At 39.5% G+C, this 6056-nt stretch overlaps 1 protein-coding gene across 3 annotated transcripts in view; it reads left to right on the top strand.

Moving 5' to 3' along the window:
• Positions 1–6056, top strand: part of lingo2 (leucine rich repeat and Ig domain containing 2) — a 196220-nt gene that overhangs the window by 117133 nt on the left and 73031 nt on the right. The window lies entirely within an intron of this gene.

The following is a 6056-nucleotide window of genomic DNA, read 5'->3' as shown; positions in this document are numbered from 1 at the left end:
GCTCAGCAGACAGTTAGGTTTCACTTTCAATTTCGCCCGAGAGCCTGCAGGAGTCATGGGCGGGGTGTGGAGGGAGGGTGTGTGCTCTGCCATGACGAAGTTCGGCTTAAAGACACGTCCCAGGGGCATTTCTGGTACCAAAAGGTGTTTCTGGTCCCCACCCGTCGTTTTGCTCCTCAGCATGGCTTCATAAAAATGCTGCAGGATTTCTCAAACATGCATGAATGAGTCAAAGCAAGGCTTTGGGCATGTTTTTTATGAGAGTATACCATTATAACATGATATAAAACTCAAAAAAGGTTGATTTTATATGATATTGCCCCTTTAATATGTTTGCTTAGAATGTAGTGGTTTCTTGAATTTATAGCAGGTGGCATTTTTGGTCCAGTATGCAAAAAATATTATCATGGCAATGGGTCCTTGAAATGACACAAGCAAAAATCTATTTTGTTCTAATGAGAATTTTAATAAGTAAGATAACTAAATGAGAATCATTGGAATGACAAGTTAGACATCTCCAATCTGTTTCATTACCACAAATCAAACACACCTTGTTTAGTAATTGGGACAATACAAACCTGGAAGAAATGAACAAAGGTTTTCCTTGTAGCAAAAGCAAACAGTTCAACTATTTGAAGAACTGGCGCTGGCTTTTGATAGTATGCTTTTTATTTTTTTAACAATACATTTTTTGTCTTTTTGTTCCTCCACAAAGTGGTATGTTTCCGTGGCATCAACTGCCCATCACTCCATGGTATTATTAGATCTGGCTGCTCACTTTAAGTTATAAAAGTGAAAAACAATCTGTGCGAATGARATAGGTGCTGACAGAACAGTGAAACATTAATGTGAGGCCTGGCTGCTGTGTCTCTGGAAGAAAACAGTAATAAGACTGCTTTAAGAGAGGGGAGCCTRCCTAGTGCTGATAGAAGAAGGGGATAAACCAGCCACAATTCTCAATTCATTTGACTGCACCTCATTCTGATTTATTATGACAATGCTTGTGTTTCCATGCAGCTTCTGCTTAGTTGCTGGAAAGCAAATGATCCTATTTGATTCTTGGACAACTGCAATGCACAAATAAAGCCAGTATTAAAAAAATAATAATAAAATAAACACCTTGGCTGCTTTGCTACAAATGTGTAATTTGGCAGAATTTAAATTTCTGTTGTTCTTTTAGACATCAGCGTTGCCGTTATTAATATTAATTTATTATTAATTTAGATTGCATGGAATAAATGTTTCATCAAATTAACCATTTTTCTTCTAACGTGTATCTTTCCAATGTAGTTTCACCTTGCAAAAAATGCAAATGTGTTTGTGAACAAACCCATCCATCCATCCATTTATCTGGGATCAGGTCGCAGAGGAAGCAGCCTAAGCAGAGAGACCCAGACTTCCCTGTCCCCAGCCACTTGGGCCAGCTCCTCTAGGGGAATCCCAAGGCGTCTCCAGGCCAGCTGAGAAACATAGTCCCTCCAGCATGTTCTGGATCTTCCTTTGGGTCTCCTCCCAGTGGAACGTGCCCGGAACACCTCACCAGTAAGGCGTCCAGGAAGCATTTTTTCCATCCTAACCAGATGCCTTAGCCACCTCAACTGGCTCCTCTCGACGTGGAGGAGCAGTGACTCTACTCAGAGTCCCTCCCTGAAGAACTAACATTTCACCCTATCTCTAAGGGAGAGCCCAGACACCCTGCGGAGGAATCTCATTCCCACTGCTTGCATCCAAGATCTTCTTCTTTTGGTCACTACCCAAAGTTCATGACCATAGATGAGGGTAGGAACATAGACCAACTGGTAAATGAAGAGCCTTGCCTTTTGGCTCAGCTCTCGCTTCACCAGAACAGACCGATACAGCGCCCGCATCACTGCAGATGCAGCACCAATCCACCTGTCGATCTCCCGCTCCATTCTTCCCTCATTTGTGAACAAAACCCTAAGATAATTAAACTMCTCCACTTGGGGCAGGACCTTTTCCCAGACTCAGAGGAGTCGCTACCATTTTTTGGTTCTAGACATAGCCTTGGATTTGGAGACATTGATCCTCATCCCCGCCGCTTCACACTTGGTTGCGAACTGCTCCASTGAGAGCTGGAGATCACGATCTGATGAAGCCAACAGGCAAAAAAACCTTGACTGTGCCAAGCAATTATTCATAAAAGTTATGAACACAATCTGTGACAAACCTTGGCGGAGTCCAACTCTCACTGGAAACAAGCCCGACATACTACCAGCAATGAAGACCAGGCTCTGACACCGGTTGAACAGGGACCTAACAGCCCATGTCAAATGGCTTGGTGCCCCCCACACGACTTCCCAAGGATGGATCTTTGGGTTGCACTTAGTCTTATTCATCACCTAGGACCTGTTTGCCTTGGGTGATCCTACCAGGGCACACAAAGCCCCTAACAACATAGCTCCTAGGATTTTTGGGACTCTCAAACCCCTCCACCACAATAAGGTGGAAGCCCAAGGAGAGGGGTGAACAAACCCATTTGTAAAATATGCACTGTATATAAATATTGAAAAGAAATACATATAAATTCATACTTAAGATTAAATGAATCATGTACTGTATTTTATGCAGAGCTATTTCAAAACAAGTAGCAATCCCTTAACATAACATATTGGACTCTTATTTTGACTGTTCAGATTGTAAATAAGTGGAAATGACATGCAGGTCATTAACATCAAATCATTTTGTAAACAACACGCAGTCTGTGCCACAGAATGAATTTGCTTTTTGTCTTTGGAATTGGTTTTGTTTCATGTGGTGTTGCTGTAATACAGAAATGCAGCATGAGTTAACTGTTAGAAACAGCACGATGCACGCTATAACAGAAATTAGGAAAAGATTGAAAAAATGTCTATATTTTTAAAAAAATATTATGTTCTCCTCACTGTACCTCCATACCTGCATCTCYTCTTTTACATTTCTCTTTGTCTTTTCTCTGGCAGTTACATCTCTAGSATCCTTCCAACAATATACCCACCATCCGTCCTCTGGACATGTCCAAACCATCTTAGTCTGGCTTYTCTGACTATTTCTCGATGTTCAACCTGCGCTTTACGTCGGATGAGATAATTATTATTCTTAACCACCCTTGTCAATCCTAAGGAGAACCTCAACATCTTCAGCTCTGACACTTCCATCTGAAGGTGCTGAGGTTTTCTTTGGAAGTGACCACTCTGCCTTTGCATTTGATTGTTCACTGTATTACTATCAAAGTATATAATTTGAATCTGAATGAYCAATCAGATCTATTATTAACTTTTTAAAACAAAATTAGCAAGACAATATAATTTTTATATAGCTCACTGTGGTTAACAAAGGATGTTTTTTTTTTTTTTGACAAATGCCACTTTTACTATAAAGTATCTATTTTGAACCTGCTATTGTTCTTGTTGCAGTGACTGTGTTGGGATGCTCTTCAAAGTCTTTAAAGGGCCACCATGTTGCTACTTACTCAGGTTACCAGACAATTTGTGATGCATCTGTCGTCGGTCTTAAATTCAAACCAATACAGATAGAAGATTTGTGGGGTTGTATGGGAATAGCAGGATGTTCTGACCTTTCAAGCTAGCAGAAATAAAGACGACAGAAATTGCTTATTAGATGTTCCTTTTTTGAAGCTTTGTCCTCTCACACAGCCTTCAATTACTGCAGACTGTAATAACAGAGTACATTGCAAAAAGCAAGAGGGTATGCTCCGTGTGGCTTTCCTCAGCCTGCATTTGACTTATTTATTTATTTGTTTATTTGTTTTTTCTTGTTGTTATCCCACTCAGGAAATGCAAGGCTTCTCATTAAATCTTGAAGGGGAGAATAAATCATCTTTGTCCACCAACTGTGAGCGGCTATCACAAACTCCATGTCAATGTTTAATTAATGTTTGCTTTATTATTTATGGATTCCACAATGTGATGTGTATTTTTTTTTTTTCCCGGGAGGCATTATATATATGAGGTGTGTGAGATACAGAGCCAAAAAAGGAATAGAGTAGGCCAATGATTTTTAATGGTTTGATATAGTCAGGAGTGGATTTCTAAAGCCTGAAAAATGCCCCCCCCCCCAATTGTCTATGTTACTCATGAACTCATACTCATTGTAGTCAAAATTTCTCCAAAAGTTGCATAATGACTTTACTACGCTCAGTGTAACAAACTCATTCGTACCCATTTTGTCCCCTTGGGTTGTATTAGGCTAATCATTTTAAGATTTATATCATTGTTATTGCTTTGAAAAAATCATGAGGGTTCCAAATTAGGAAATCTGTTTTGTTCCTTAAAAATTATATCATAATAACATACTCCTATCCTGTGTGTTTGTTTGAAAGGATTAAATTCAAAGTCTCTCTTTCTCTTTCTTTCCCTCTCGGCAGCGGCAGATRGTAATCAAGTCTGAGAGGGCAGATAGAGTAATAATCTCTATTACAGTGCTGCCTACATGCAAGTGGAMTGCATTTGTTGGCTTTTTCAGCCTTTAATGTGCAGCGATGCAACTCTAACCTGCTGAACATTATACAAACTGAACCTGCTGAGGGCTAAATCCATGCTTTAAAAAATAACATGGATCAGCAGGTGTGACTGGGAAGGATATCCCAGATTTGAAGGGTGAGAAATACAGCAAAAATAAATATTTCATGCAAGATTTATTTCACCTCACAGTTGAACGGGAGTGGGGATAAAGATCAAAAGTTTTATGAGCTCTGGCAATGCACGGGTAGTTGTTGGGAGAGGTTAAAACAACTTTGGGCTGCAAGAAAATTGATCGACATATTTTGGTGTAGCTAAAAAAACATTGAAGATACTGAAAGTGACAAACTCAAAAACAAAATAAAAATAGTTTTTCTGCCATCTGCATTGCTTACACTAAAGCAAATTATTCTTAAACATGACTAGTAATTGCATTTCTGATTACAAATTGACTGGAAATGCTAATGATTGTTATTAGCACCAAAATGTTTCCCTTTTTCTTGCTAATGTTAAATATGTGCATGGGGATGTTTGTTTAAAGAGACAGCATTTTATTCAGCAGAAAAAAAATGTGATCTATGGGTTGAAATGCATGATGCTAAATACAGTAGCTGCAGGAAAAGGCTGATATGTAAATTGCTGAACTGCAATGAAACAAAACAACCCTATGATTAGGAAATTGGGCTAAGAGGAGCAATACTTCATTTAACAAGCTTATGCCGATTTAAATCAGGTGATCGAACAGCAGAAGGATTCCTAGGCTGGAGTACTGGGCCATCAGCTTTTAGTCACATTTTAGATAAGGCCTGTCCAGGAATAGTGCATACACAAGATGAGAAAAAGCTCCTAGGGACGTTTGCTGTTCTACAGATGCTCTGTATCCAACAGAGAAACTGCAAATTGAATACTGAGCAACAGAGAATAAAATCCAATGATAGTTATTTTGTTTTTGTTTTTAAAATGTGTGTTTTTTTGCAATAGTTTATACTTCACAGCAGACAAAAATCTTTTGTATTTGAAAAAAATACTACTGTAAATTTAGAATATAAAAAATGCATTTACAGAGCACCTAACACATTCTCATTCCCAACTGGTCACAAATTGATGCTTGCCCAGATTCTCTCTTCTTCCCTCTGCCTCTGCTTTTGATGCATAACAAACCCCCTCACATCAGTTATTGACACACCACATAGGGTCTTTGGGTTTGGGACAGTTAGTTGCCATGCATTTTCTACACTTTTCAAAAAAATGACATCAAAGATGGCGGCGGTGGCGGCAGACGTATGTAGCTGTGCAGTATCGCTGCAGGAAAATACATCCCATTTGGCTTTACAGGCATCTGCAGGTCTGTTTTTGACCAAATTTACCTCAGCTTTAGTGCTGCTGTTACTCTGTATGCTACATAAATGGAAGATCAAAGACGCAAATGACAGACCTCATTTTCGAAAAACAACAGCACACGAGCGTCCTATGGCGTGCATACAAGCATCAACCATAAGTTATCCTAACTTTGCTAAATATCATCTACCTTGCCGGTTGGTCTGGTTTCTCCGGCTTGCTGCTGTTGCGGCGTGTCTC

Source organism: Austrofundulus limnaeus, unplaced genomic scaffold (genome assembly GCF_001266775.1).
Source record: "Austrofundulus limnaeus strain Quisiro unplaced genomic scaffold, Austrofundulus_limnaeus-1.0 Scaffold11, whole genome shotgun sequence".
Classification (NCBI taxonomy): domain Eukaryota; kingdom Metazoa; phylum Chordata; class Actinopteri; order Cyprinodontiformes; family Rivulidae; genus Austrofundulus; species Austrofundulus limnaeus.
This window is presented reverse-complemented; position numbering and strand designations above follow the sequence as displayed.